Source organism: Rhineura floridana, chromosome 3, assembly GCF_030035675.1.
Source record: "Rhineura floridana isolate rRhiFlo1 chromosome 3, rRhiFlo1.hap2, whole genome shotgun sequence".
Taxonomy (NCBI): domain Eukaryota; kingdom Metazoa; phylum Chordata; class Lepidosauria; order Squamata; family Rhineuridae; genus Rhineura; species Rhineura floridana.
In genome coordinates this window covers 78,236,965-78,252,043 of record NC_084482.1, presented here as the reverse complement: position 1 = coordinate 78,252,043, position 15,079 = coordinate 78,236,965, and the positions used below count along the sequence as shown (strand labels likewise).

The window sequence follows — 15,079 nt, the reverse complement described above, 5'->3', positions numbered from 1 at the left end:
TATGTTTCATATCTTCATTTCTGCTTTTACATCTCCAACAAAAGTAATCAGCATCAGTGTAAATTCAAGCCAGTCTGGCTGGAGTTAAATGTCATTAAGAAACAAACTTTTCTTTTAGATTAACATTTAATGTCAGTTGGAGGACATTTCTCCAGATCTAACCGCAAACATTGGATGGTATTTGCTGTCCTAGCTCCAATTCCTATATAGATTGATAACCAAACTTAAAAGAATCTTATATAAATTACTTAAAAGCGCCTCTCTTTTTTTAGTGATAAGCTCCTCAAAGGGAGGTTTTTTTGCCTGAGCAGTCTGTGCATAAGGGTTGCCAGGCTCAGGGCCTGAGAATGATTCTGTATCTTTAAGAGAAGAGACAATTCAGCCAAGTGCAGGTTTTCTTGCAACACTATAATAGGAAAAACCACAAGGTGAAATTCTCCCTTCCCCCTGCACAACTTTTAAAGATACTGAAGACCTCTTGGTTGCCAAGCCCAGCCTCCAACAGAACATTTATGTAACTTTAAAGTCAACAATGAGGACATTGAACTTGTCAAGGATTATCAGTACTTTGGCACAGTCAATCAAAATGGAGACAATAGTCAAGAAATCAGAAGAAGGTTAGGAGTGGGGAGGGCAGCTATGAGACAACTAGAAAAGTCCTCAAATGCAAACATGTATCACTGAACACTAGAGTCAGGATCAGACCATGGTATTCCTGATCTCTGTGTTTGGATGTTAAAGTTGGACAGTGAAGAAAGTGGATAAGAGAAAAACCAACTCATTTGGAAGTGGTGTTGGAGGAGAGCTTTGCAGATCCCATGGACTGCAAAAAAGACAAATAATTGGGTGTTACAACAAATTAAAACGAAACTATCACTAGAAGCTAAAATGATGAAACCGAGGTTATCATACTTTGAACACATTATGAGAAGGCATAATTCACTAGAAAAGACAATAATGCTGAGAAAACAGAAGTGAATAGAAAAAGAGGAAGGCCAAACAAGAGATGGATTGATTCCATAAAGGAAGCCACAGACCTGAACATACAAGATCTGAACAGGGTGGTTTATGACAAACGCCATTGGAGGTTGCCAATTCATAAGGTCGCCATAAGTTGTAATAGACTTGAAGGCACATAACACACACACTCTTCCAGTGAGTGCTATCTGCACATTAAATGCACGGACATATATTCTGTCTCATAGGGTGGTATTCACCTAACCCAACACCTAACCCATATGCTCCAGAGAGTTGGGGGAACTCCTAGAACAGATTTAGGGGGTGCATGGGGAGAGGAGAGGTAGAGAACATTGCAGACAGAACATTCACGTAGTGCTACATTGGATGCAACCCAATTAATTTGGCCCTCTGAGAAGAGAGCTGAAATTTCATCTGCTGTAGATGTGAGATGCATGTTCAATCTCCAGGTAGAGCTAGGAGAGATCCCTGTCTAAAACCCTTCAGAGCTACTGCCAATCAGTGCAGACAATACTGAACTAGATGGACGAATGGTCTGATTTCATATAAGTCTGCTTCCTATGCTCCTGTTATTTAACAATGGCAGCTCTAAAGTGCATATGCATGCACAAGTAGCCCTGGGCTCCTTCTGGCAGGAAATAAATTTAATAATAAATAAATAAGAAATGTTTTTAAAAGCCTTGCTCAAAATAGAGGCACAACATGTACAATAGACAATCAGGGATAAATAGCAGAAATAGGGAATGTCCCTAGTAAATAGGCTGAAACCCAATTGAAAACATTATTATCAATTAATCAGATCAGTTTTAGTAGACTAATTGATTAATGTTTTGATTACATTTGCATATGAATAACATTGCTATTTCTGAAGCAGGAACTCATACCAAAGCAGTTAAGTGACTTTGAGAATTTCTGTATAAAAGCAACTAACAAATGTAATTAAATAACAACAACAACAACAACACCAGGCATCATCTTAGAATAAGGGAGAACATCTCTTTGATGACAGCTCTTGCCATCTGCAGTTTTTTAAATTTGTGCTTTTTAGAAAAATTCTATCTAATTTAAAAAAGAATCTGCAGCCTGATTGCTTGAGGGCCCCTTTTTAATCAATGAGATGTTTCTCATTTATTAATATAGTATTATGCATCAATTAAAAGCCACATGCTTAGTAAATAGGGGCAGTTGAGGCATAGCCTACATTTCTCACTCATAGAGCACAACCCTAGAAGGGGTGTTCAGACAACCGCCTCCACATATTGAAAGAATATGTGAGAGGGGGGACATGTATCGGCATAGGCCAGCCTGGCCAGTACTGCTGACACACCCAGCAACCATACCTTCGCCATCCATTAGGGATGGACGGATCTGTCAGGTTCAGTTCTCTGTTTCTCATTTTTCTAATCTTAAATTTGGTTCTTCACATTTCTGCAGCAATTTGCAAATTTATCAAAAGAAAAATCCTCATGAAAATTCTCCAGCATTTTAATGTGAATTTCTCCTAATTTTTGTATACATTTTTGACTAATGTACACATTTTTGCAAGCAATTTCTCATCACTTAAAGCATTTCGTATGTTATTTTCACTCATATATTCACACTGCATGCTGGGATTCCTGTCATGTGAGCGGCTGCAGCTAGCAAAAAATTCCTGTGATCTTCCGGGTTCCCAGGCTTGCTAACAGATTGTTTCTGGTATAATTTATTCCAGAAATTTGCGCTAAACGTCCACTACATTCCACTAGAATTCTGAAGCTAGCTTGTGTGTCGTGTGAAAGATCAAATATTGTGCGCAAATTACTGGGTAAAAAATCATCAGAATCACGGAATAAAGTGCAGTGTGAAAGCAGCCTAAGTGTAGATTTTGAAGGGATAGCTGTGTTTTTGTTCTCATAATGTTTCAGAAAGTGCAAATTGACAGATTCAGTTTGAAATGTGAACTGAATCTAATTTCTCATGCATCCCCACCATCCATACATATGGAGTGTGTCAGAAGGGGCTGTATGAATGTACTGATCTATGAACGTAGAGCTCTTCTATGCCAGCAGGGATCCCTGGTCAAATCAGAACCTTACATAGTGGAACTTTGCACACTCTTATTGCTAGGCACATAGAAGTACTTCAGATAAATGGATGGTGGGGGCGTAACTGTCAAGTATCTTAACAAAGGGGGGCAGGGTTAGCCAACACACCTATGCACTGGCCTTACACTTTCTATCAAAATGTGGAGTCATCTGAACTCCCCCAGCTCATCACCACCAGGCAAAGCATATACAGGCTTCCTCTTCAAAGAGCAGAAAAGTGTTCCTACTTCATCTTTGAATTATGTGCACTCCCACTTCAGGAACTACTACTAATGCTCCCAGCTTTCTTCCATGCTCTGTTGCTGTAGTAGGAAATGTGTGGAGGTGGCTGCATGCAAAATTATTTAATGAGTTCTAAGAAAAGAACTGGAAGGCGTGTTTATCATAATTTCATTAATTGTGCAGCTACTCTACATTTTGAAGTGGGAATTTACATCTGAATACAAGAAAAAATAGTTCTAAAGGAAGAGAAAGAGGAGGAGGAGGAAAGCACCAAACCCAGTCAATGCCTTGGACAATGAATGTGTATCAACTGAAAAGCAAAGGTGGAGGTAAGAATCAGCACTGATGGTCTAAGCAAGCTATACAGTCACGAGGATGATTTTTTAAAAAGCATTAACTTTTTTCAAGTTTTTCCTTGTTTTTAAAAATATTTTTCTCACTGAATTCTTTCTTTTTAAAAAAAACACCACAATGTATTAAAAAATGTGTATGAAATTTTAAATCAATACTATTACATTTTTGCAAGATTTCTTATAATCTGCTGTCCTGTTGTAATCAGTCTGAATAAACAGATTTCAATTTAGAGAAACCCTAAAAGTGCTTGTTTCTCTATGCTTTTTCAAGAATCTCCTTATCTTACACCAGTGAGTACTTCTGAAGGTTCCTTCTGGGATGCTTGCTGGTTGTTGGAGGAGTAGGTTGTTCTGAAAAGAGTGCATTTAGAAGCCTCACTGTGCAAATGAAGTACGTCTCTCTCTGGATCAACACATCAGAGGAAGATCAACTGAGCCAGAATATGCCTACTTTGTAGATTTGCTTTCTTCTCACTATCAGCAGTGACTGAAAACTGTACTGTCCCCAGAAAAATTGGTGTTTGTGGTGCATGTGCATGTAAGAGAGGACAACTATTTATAGCAGAGTTGAAAGAGGGAATGAATGGGATCAAACACAATGAAAGTGTGGTACGAGGACAAAGGGTGAAAACCAAAAGGCAGAAAGAAGGTGAAATATCAAAAAACAGAAAGAAGGTGAAATGACAGACATGGGCTGTGAAGTGGAAATTGACAAAATTATGCAAGGAAAAAAGCACATTATGAGTGTTCACTGTTTCTTATTAGGATCCTACTCTGCACTTCTTACTTTTCTCACTATTGAATTTATGGAAGCAAGTATATGCACTTTGACATAGTTTGTTGTCTTTCTAATTTGTTGTCTCTATGTTAGCTACCAACTCCTGAAAAGAGAGCGGTACCTCCTACCCTACTTTTTAGCCTGCTATTTCCATCCTTTCTTACCTCACTTTCTAATGAAGAAATCAGTTAATGTAAATGCTAACTAGTTTCAGTCTAGTGCTTTCTGAGTTGTCTTGTGTTTTCTTTACCAGTAAATCTATATCAACAGCATGACGCTGCAAGCTGATGCATATAAGACAAATCAGCTGTAGCTTTGTCACATAAAGGTAGAAAGGGAGCTGCTGTTTCATACTAAGAAGCTTGATGTACCGTAACAGGAAATATAGCAAGTTTGCAGTTAGGTTAGAGCTAGAATAGGGAAAGAGTAACCAAATGGAAGTATATGTGAACTGTGTTGAAAGGTAAAGCGTTAGGTGGTATGTTCTTTTTTGGAATAAACAGTACAAGGGAATTGTCGGGACAAGGAAGTGAGAATGAGGGTTCATTTGAGAGGGCACTTTGCACATGGCCAGTATATGTGTGCTGGATACCAGGGAAGCCAGTTAAGGCCATCACTAGGGAAAAGGAGAAGTTGTGGAGAGACAGTGAGGGAGTGACATGTCTAGAATTGGAGTACAAACAAGTGCATACAAAGGGATGGATAGATAAGCTCAGAGCAAATTTCTTGACGGACTCCAGGGGATTATTTTGGTGTTTTGCTCTGTTGTTGGATTATTTGGTTGGGTTTACATATTGGACTAACCACTGAGATCCAGTCTGACAGATCATAACTACTACTTCTCCTACCTTGGAAATTAAGAAATGTCTCTCTTATATCTTCTTGATATTATTGTATAAGGTCTGTGTGAGGAAGTATGCATGTTGTCAATAAAGCTCTTGTTAAACTTTAGACTCAGCTGGGTTCAGACAGTGGATTCATTCCAAGAGACCAAATAAGTAAAATGATCAGGAGATTGTAGGAGAGCACCAGCTCACATCTTGATACCCCATTAAAAATCCTATAAAAATCTAAATCCTACAGGATGACATTAGACTAGAATGGGAAGAGTGAAATAAAACATTATCCTCTGGGCTAGTGGAGAAGTCCTGCTCTAACCATGCATGGAAGACACACAAAAGTTGCTGTTTTGCAGTAAATAGCAAGCATGAGGTTGAAATATGGCCATCAGCTTAATACACTTAATTACTTTTGGGATGTACTTACAAGACTTGTGGGCATATATTCATAAACGACAATGCATCCAAATAAAAATGGTCAAATATGCTTGATTGTTTTTGAGATATATTGGTAAACAATAGCCTTCTACAATACAAAAATTACAGCTGAATGTCAACCTGACAATAAGTCTTAAATAACTCTTCATAGATATTGTCCAATCCCAAAGAAGGTAGCCCCAAAAGTTTATTAATAATTGGTTATAATTAATGATCATTTTGGACACCTTTCATCTGGGGGGGATATCTGACAATATCGGTCAAAGATATGTTTAAAAATGCACAGCACAAGGAGTTGTGAATGCCACTGAATCTTGGGAGAGGCCTGCACTCTTCTCTTCAGCCGCCATCACCCTCACCCTTGCTCAGTCTCTCTGTCTGTCCTGGCTCTCTTGGTGCTATTAGCTAATCTGCACTGATGTCACAGTGAACATGAGCAATGAGCCGTGCCCATGGTGGTATTAATTTTGATGATGTCACTGAGAAATTGTCCAGCCTTGGCAATGCAGCTCACACTAAAGGAGGATTGTGGATACATTAGAATGTAACATAAACATTTCAATGAATGATGCACACATATCACAACTATTTTGCTACTTTCAAAAAGATAGAAGAGGAAAGGAAGAGGGGAAGACACGTGTTCTTTCACATGCGTATGTCTCCATTTTCTTTTCAGATACAGTCAAACAAGTAACGTTTCACAGGATGAATATGTCATTCTCATTAATTCACCTACCAGCCACTTTTATATTTAGCAGGACTTGTCAAGTTCACATTTATCCTAAAAGACTGGGCAATGGGAACTGCAATTTAGTTGATAATCCTCAATCTGCCAGAGAGTACAGACTTTTGCTTATATCTGAAAATATCCTGATGCAGTTTAGCAAAAGCATCATATGACCAGAATATACTATTTATATTCTAAAACTATAGTGTGCATACAATATGTATGCATACACTTCTACAAAAACATCACATCTGCTGCCTTGTTTCTCTCTTAAACATTCCCTGCAAACCAGCAGCTACTGGGTCCTATTTAATTTTCTTTCTCTCACTGAACTGCTTGGAAAAGAGGAAAGAAGAGAATATACCCAGCTGGAGGCTGTGGCTCAGTGGTACGGCACTTGCTTTATTGCACAAGAAAGGTCCCAGGTTCAATCCCTGCCATCTCCAGGTAGGTCTGGGAAATTCTCCTGTCTGAAACCCAAGGGAAGCACTGCCAGTCAGTGTGTTGAATCCAACACTGCATGAGCAACATTTCACTCACACAACAAGGCTTCTCTTCCTCTTCCCTCCCACTCCTCTCTCCCAAGTCTACTCTAGAGAGTCCCCCAACCCTCTGGAGCAGATTTTGAGGATGTGCGATGGGACTGTAAAGAGAAGAGAAAAGTTCTGTTGTGTAAGCAGAAGTCTGCTGCCTGACCAGTACAGGAGTGTTGGATACAACCCAGTGAGTGTATGTAGGAGCAGGGCCGGCTCCAGGCATGCCGGGGCCCTTGGGCACCAGCCTGCCCTGGGCCCCTCCGCTCCCCTTCTGTGATCTGTGGCAAGAGTGCCAATTGCAGGACAGGAGCTTCCGAGCCGCCCGCCATCCCTCCGCTATTCCTCCGCTTCACCTACCTTTCTATGCTGTTTTTTGCGGCTGCAAGCACTGCATACGCAGGGTTGCCATTAATCAAGATGGCGGCCGAGGTTTCCGTAAGGGGCTGAAACCTCGGCCGCCATCTTGATTGATGGTAACCCTGCATGAACTGCAAAAAACAGCAGAGAGAAAGGTAGGTGAAGCAGGGGGATGGCGGGCGGCTCGGAAGCTCCTCCTGTCCTGCGATCTGCGGCTCCTGCCACAGATCGCGGAAAGGGAGCGGAGGGGCCTCTCAGGAGCCTCTGGCCACCCTTTAGAACCGGCCCTGCAAGTTGATCCCGACTTATGGCGACCCTATGAATAGGGTTTTCATGGTAAGTGGTATTCAGAGATGGTTTACCATTGCCTTCCTCTGAGGCTGAGAGGCAGTGACTGGCCCAAGGTCACCCAGTGAGCTTCATGGCTGTGTGGGGATTTGAATCCTGGTCTCCCAGGTTGTAGTCCAACACCTTAACCACTACACCAGCAAAACACTTTTATCCAAGCGCTTATACTTTACGAGGATTATAGGTATCCTTCCTCTGACCTCAACACACAGCAGAATCCTGAGTGTTATTCCTTCAAATAGGGATTAAGGACACAAGGACCTCACAAAAGTAAACACAGAAAGTTTGAATCCATGCTTCAAAATATGACTGCTGCAAAGGTCTCCCTTATTTGTTCCCATCACCACCAGAGCCACTACCAAAATGCAACATGAAAACTGTATTGGTTAACCAGTGCTTCCCCCCTTAACAGCTGATAATAGCAGTATCTCCCATACTGGGAGGTGGTTTTCAGCCTGACTGGATGGGATTTCATCAGTAGTACAGTTAGGTCATTACAGACTCTGAACTTAATGGTCTGGGGGGCGACGGCAGGCATCTTTAGACAGTAATGTGTACTACTTCAAAATATGGTAAGTCAGCCCTCCTGTTCATTCTGCAAAGTGTGGCCCTGGAGTATAGTTCCAAATTCCAGTCCTTACAGCATCACTGGGCTGTACTCCCCTAACGAGCCAGCTTCAGAGACTGGGAGTATCAGTTAGCACAGAGCACCTTTCACTAACTGCTGCAGCCCCTCCTGGACAAAGACAGCTTGATAATGGTTATCCATGCACTGGTAATCTCCACATTAGACTACTGCAATGCATTATATATGGAGCTGCTCTTAAAGACTGCTCTGTAACTACAGTTAGTCCAAAACACAGCTATTAGGTTACTAACTGAAACCAGCCATTAGAAACATATCTCTATGGCTCTCATAATAATAATAATAATAATAATAAAATTTTATTTGTTAGTCGCCTATCTGTCCGAGTGAACGGACACTCTAGGCGACTTACAGCAATGCAAAATACAATATATAAATCAATATACAATCAACAAACCATAACATCAATTCATCTAAAACCATCCTTCAATTAATACCCATAAAAACTAGTCCACCTCAGAAATCCCATAGGCCTGCCTGAATAGCCAGGTCTTTAAGGCTCGGTGAAAACCCATCAGGGAGGAGGCATGTCGAAGGTCTAATGGAAGCGAGTTCCAGAGGGTGGGGGCCACAATCGAAAATGCCCTCTCTCTGGTCCACACCAGCCTAGCTGTTTTGACCGGTGGGACCGAGAGAAGGTCTTGCGAGGCTGATCTTGTTTGGCGGCATAATTGGTGATACTGGAGGCGTTCCTTCATGTAAACTGGGCCAAAACCGTATAGGGTTTTAAAGGTCAATACCAACACCTTGAATTGGGCTCGGTAAACAACTGGTAACCAGTGTAGGTCTATCAACACTGGGGTGATATGATCCCGGCTATGGCTCTGCTTTATCAAGCGTGCCGCCGCATTCTGTATCAGCTGCAATTTCCGGACCGTTTTCAAGGGTAACCCCACGTAGAGCGCATTACAGTAGTCTAAGCGAGAGGAGACCAGGGCATGTATCACTCGTGGGAGCAGATGTACCGAAAGGTAGGGTTGCAGCCTCTGTATCAGATGTAATTGGTACCAAGCTGCCCGGCTCACTGCCGAAACCTGAGCCTCCATGGACAGCTGGGAGTCAAGAATGACCCCTAGGCTGCGGACCTGGTCCTTCAGGGGTAATCTCACCCCATTAAGCACCAAGTCTAAATCTCCCAACCTTCTCTTATCACCCACAAGCAACACCTCGGTCTTGTCGGGATTTAGCCTCAGCCTGTTCTCTCCCATCCATCCACTTACGGACTCCAGGCATTTGGACAAGGTATTCACAGCCAACTCTGGTGAGGACTTAAATGAGAGATAGAGCTGAGTGTCATCCGCATATTGGTGACACTGCAGCCCAAAACTCCTGATGATGGCTCCCAGCGGTTTCACATAGATGTTGAATAGCATGGGGGAGAGGATAGAACCCTGTGGCACTCCACAATTGAGAGGTCAAGGGTCTGAAACCTCATCCCCCAATGCTACCCGTTGATGCCTACCGGAGAGATAGGAACGGAACCACCGTAAAACAGTGCCCCCTATTTCCAATCCCTCCAGGCGGTTTAAAAGGATACCGTGGTCAACGGTATCGAAAGCCGCTGAGAGATCCAGGAGGACGAGGAATGTGTATTCTCCCCTATCCAACACCCTCCTCATATCATCCACCAGAGCGACCAAGGCTGTTTCAGTTCCGTGTCCAGTCCTGAAGCCCGATTGGAAAGGATCTAAGTAATCTGCTTCATCCAAGTGTGTCTGTACACTACATTCACACCATACATTTATTCCACTATTATTTCACATTAAACAGTCTTGGCTTCCCCCAAGAATTCTGAAAAGTGTAATTTATGAAGGCTGCTGAGAATAGTTAGGAGACCCTATTCTCCTCACAGAGCTACAATTCTCAGAGTTCTCTGGGAAGAGAGACTGATTGTTAAAGCACTCTGGGAATTGGAGCTCTGTGAGGGGAATAATGGTCTTTGGGAGACGCCATGTTTGTTTAAAGTGGAATAACAGTGGAATAAATGTATGGTGTGAATGTGTCCCCAGTCTATTTCTGAATGTTGCCGCTTTGCCCTACACAACTTGCAACTTTGGTACCTGGAGGTATGTCCAGTCTCACATCAAGCTGTGGGGTGCACTGAGATAATCTTACAAGGCCATTCTCCAGGTGCCCCCCACTGTGTGGAGGTGAGGCAGATGGAGACTGTGGAGGAGAGGGGTCTTCTCAAATGCATGGAACAACTATCTCTCTGGGGAGGCTCACCTGGTGCCTACATTAATGTCTCAGATCTTTAACAGCAAAAGGCAAATATTGCATGTTAATACAGTATAACAAAGCTACAGGTTTGTGCTGATTCTTGTTTATAGTTTTAAGCACATTTTTAAAATATATTTTAAAACAGTGCTGTGTAGAAATACTATAAAGTTTCAGTATGACTCACAGTATGTTGCTTCCTCATTTGCCAAAATATAAGGTCAAAGTATGAGGTCAGTAAGGTGACAGGATCAGAGAGAATAATTGTCAAATACAATTACAATGCATATTTTAAAAAGTGTATTCAGGTATTCATTTCAAAATAAAACTGTAAAGGAATAACAGCAATCTTTAATATGTGTGCAAGTTTTCCCCTGACCTATATTGATGGTGCTTTCAGCATGAGGCCTACAGTTCTCAGATATGGCTGGTTTCAGAAGATTTATTGTCCAAACCAGGGATATCATCCATGTGTTGACGCTAGCTCCCATCATCCCCTGCCAGGATGGCCAATGGTAAGGTTGGTGGGGGTAGTTCAATAACATTTGGAGGGCAAGGCATTACATTGGCTATCTCAGGAGGACTGATGAAATAGGTTTGAAATGGCTGCTGAAACAACCATTACACAGTATTTTAAGTAGCCCATTTCGTTCACACACACTGCAGAGTGCAAAGTTGCAAACCCCTTGATTTCCAAATGTGGAAAAGGGGGGGGGATGACACTAGTAACGCCAAAATAAACACAAGGACAGGCATCCAAACCAAAATCTAGCCCACATGTTTGCTTAAGGCCCTGATACTTGAATATTCCATTTCAAAATTTAGCAAGAAATATTTTATTCCTTAGGAAACCAAACATAGGTTATAAACACTTCTTGTTTTTACAAAGGAATAAAAGGCTCCCCTCTCATCCATCCCATTGTTGGATTTCTTGCTAAAACAATATTTCCATTTCTATTTTGGATTTTTCCACTGTTGAGTATGATGAGAATGTCAAAAGTAAACTAGGAATTTTAAAGCTAACAACAACAACAACAACAACAACAATAATGGCAAGATTTTCTTCCTTCTTATCCTGTCTAGGAATTGAAACAAAATAAATGTTAACTCTGGAATAGCATATTGTGAGCTTTCCATATCTCAAGCCATCAAGTTAGCCCTCCTTCAATATGGCAGGTAAAAGGGAAGGGAAGCAAACAGGCAAATGTTCAAGCATTACATCTGCTCTACTGTTGCCAAGTATTGTAACAAAAGGGAGGAGGCACCTCCTGCCCTCATACATCCACAAACAGAGCTCCTGTCACTACGGGGATGGCTGTCAGGCCATGAATGGCTGGGTCTTTGACAGTGCTTTACTACTTTTGACTCCAAACCTGCTAAAGAGGCACAGTCCGCAATTTTAAACTCAAAATGCCTAGTTCAGCAGCACAGTGCTAATGCACTGCAGTAACAATTGCTTCCTTTTCCATCCCCCACAGAATCCTTTTTCTACAACCTATTTTCTTATCTGGTGCTAAGAGCGCGCGCACACACACACACACACCACGTCGCATCTACACAGCTGGCATGTATAGTGCAATTCATGATGCCCATGTGAAACGCGATACACCTATTGCAACATCAGTATAAAAATTTGCCTAAGAGAACGATAAATTGTCATCTGGAGAAAGAGAGATGCCGGCTTTGCATGCCATCACTCCCGACTTGGGGGAACGGGGATCCTGGTGGCCAGGGACAAGCATCCCTTATTCGGGGGCGGGGGGGCGGTTAGTGCTGTTATGTGCCCTTCGGCCCGAGGTGGGTAGGTAAGAAAACCATGCCAGTGCAGAGCACTCAAAATTATAATTACAAAAAAGCCGAACCACCCAGACCGCCGCTATGGCTGCCTAAAGCAGCAGCAGCACATGGTGTCCTCCCGAGCAGGCTTGGCTGTAATTCCATGCACTGAAGCCACCGAGAAACCGCAGATAAAAACCTTCATTGGCATGCCCCCCCCCGAATCCCACCGAACACCCTCTAATTCACGGAGGGGGGCCCTTCTTTCTAGCGCAACCCAACCGGGGGAAACAATGTGCTCATGAAGATGACGATTGGGAATAGCATACAGAGTTAGATGGGGGGGGGGCATCGAAAGAGCGCGGGTTCCTCTGCAGCCCTCCAGCACCCTCCTTCCAACCCTGTCCATTATAATCGGCATCTTCTTTCTCCCCCCTCCCACTTCATCGTCGTCCCCCCGCACCCAAGCAAAGAGAAAGCCCCGCTTACCCCTGGATGAGAGAGAAGAGCAGGAGAGCCCGCACCATCATTCTGAGAGAAGACGCCGCATCCAGCAGTGAAAGGCTCCCTGGACTTGGTGGATTTAGAGGACTCATCCTTTCTCTCGCCCTTCTCTCCCTCCCCCACCCCACACACACTTTCCCGCCCCCTTTTCTTCTTGTTTGCAGACGGATCTGTACCCTTCTTTATTTAGTGAGCTGTAGTGAGAGGGGCGGGGTGGATGATGGTAGTGGTGGTAGGACCCCCCTTCCTTCCCTCTCTCCTTCCTGTTACCAGGTCCCGCCAGTGGGACGACACATTGCTCTCTCTTTCCCAGCTGCCGAATGAATATTCGGTGTTGGGGGTGGGGGATAAAAAACAGATCTGTACAAAACCCCTTGGGCAGATACAATGTCAAGTCTCCCCTCTCCCCAAATCCAAGCGTCAGCGAGGGGCCCTAGTACGGCAGCAGTTTCCAAATTTAGAGGACCAGAAGAACTGGAAGGGGGAAGAAAAGGGGGTTGTGTTGTGGGGGGGGAGGAAAGGAGGGGGGAGGATGCCCACGGACGTACACACGCTACTGGAACAGGCAAGGGGGGGAGGAGAAAGAGAATCCCACACAATCCATCACAGAGACGGGGTGGGGAGGGCAAGAATTGCACATGAGTAGGGGGGCGAGCGCAGGAGAAGCTTCTGCCTCGATGCAGATTCAGTCGGAGGTCAAAGTGGAAACGATGCATGCGGGGCCGAGGCGATGATTGCCCCCGCGCGGATCAACACATGCGTGGTGTCAGCCGGCTTTGGGTGGAATTTTTTTTAACCCCTTTGATGGCACATGTGCCAGGCTGCATTTGGGAGCCGAGGTAGTTGCAGCAGTGAGTCCCAGGGGGAAGGAGGAAAGCTGGAGCCCTTTCTCCTTCAGCTGCTGAGTAGCGCCTCGGTTGGGCCGATTTACCAACCAAAGGCGCGCGCGCTCACGCACGCGCAGCACCCTACTAAGCTTTTTGTTGCAAGGAAGAAGGGATGATGGTGGCGGCGGTTGCTAAGCAACTCACGCAATTGGGGGGGGGAGAAAGCTTTGGGGAAGGGACCTGGGAATGTGGGCTGTTTTCGGGTGCAAGGCACAGGAGAAGAGAAATAGGCCGCGAGATCATCTTTTCCATCCTTGGAATCTAATCATCAGCATGAAAATCACACAGAGGAAGGAAGTGTTCTAAAATGATATCACAAAGCAGCCGCTTAACTAGGCTGGGAAAACTGGGTCACCTGCCCTGGATCATCTGCTCTCCAGAGGGTTGCAAAAAAGGGGGCATCATGTGATCTAGTCACATGCTTTTAGTCACTGTCAAACTAAGGGTTTTTGTTTTCAGTTTAGGTTGATAAGGCATGGCTTCAAGACAGGAGATGAAAAGCCTGAGGACAGCTTGCTGAGAGGGTTAGAAAGTGTAGCTGGCCAGGTGTGGTGGCATTTGTAGGTGCTTGCACCCTGACACAGTAAAGCATGTTCAGATACTGAATGCTACTGGTGGTACAGGAAAAAACCAGAGAGACATAATTCTGTCCAGCTGCTTCTGACTGGGCAGCAAGTTTTTTGGCTTGTTTGTTTGTTTGGCCCAACAGCTTCAGAGTCAAATCCTCCTTGTAGAAGGAATAGTAACAACTTGGAATTTTAATAATAGTATGTATTGTTAAATGCTAAGTAACTCTAGAAAGCTGCAAATTGACCTGTAGGAAGACTTTTCCAAGGTACAAATCTGGAATGACTACTATTAGAATTAATGAACCAATAGCATGCTAGGTTTCTGTAGAACAGGGGCTCCCAAACTGTGGTCTGCAAACTCCAGTGATCTTGCAGACTTCATTCAGGTGGTCTGCTGTGACTCTGTAAAAATACAATTTAATATCATTCAGTATCTAGCACAGCACATTACAATTGCTACAACAGGCAGAAAAATCATTAAGTGGCCCCATGACCCTCTGCAGTTTTCAAATGGTCCGTGGGGAAAAAATATTTGGGAATTACTGCTGTAGAATGCATAAGACATACCCTCCCTTCCTAAATAGCATTATATTTACTCCACAATTATATGGATTTCTGTGGAACTTACTTCTACATATTTCAGCTAAGGATTAGATAAAAAAAAAAGGGGCGGGAGAAGCAAAATTAGAAGAGAGTGTTAGAAAAAGGAAGACAGATGATGGGGGAAGCCAAGATGGCCAGTCAGGCCCTGTTTACATGGGGCCCTGGATCCACACTTTAAATGCTTCTTTTTGCAGCGGGATTGATTTGGACGGTTCAT

The 15,079-nt window shown here is 43.4% G+C and overlaps 1 protein-coding gene across 1 annotated transcript in view; it reads right to left on the bottom strand.

Moving 5' to 3' along the window:
* The window catches only part of GABRG2 (gamma-aminobutyric acid type A receptor subunit gamma2), a 79,104-nt gene extending 66,286 nt beyond the window's left edge, over positions 1 to 12,818 (bottom strand). The window contains exon 1 of the mRNA XM_061621875.1: positions 12,789 to 12,818. The gene's annotated coding sequence lies outside the window, so the exon portion shown is untranslated. The remainder of the gene's footprint in view (positions 1 to 12,788) is intronic.
* Positions 12,819 to 15,079: the final 2,261 nt, after the last annotated feature.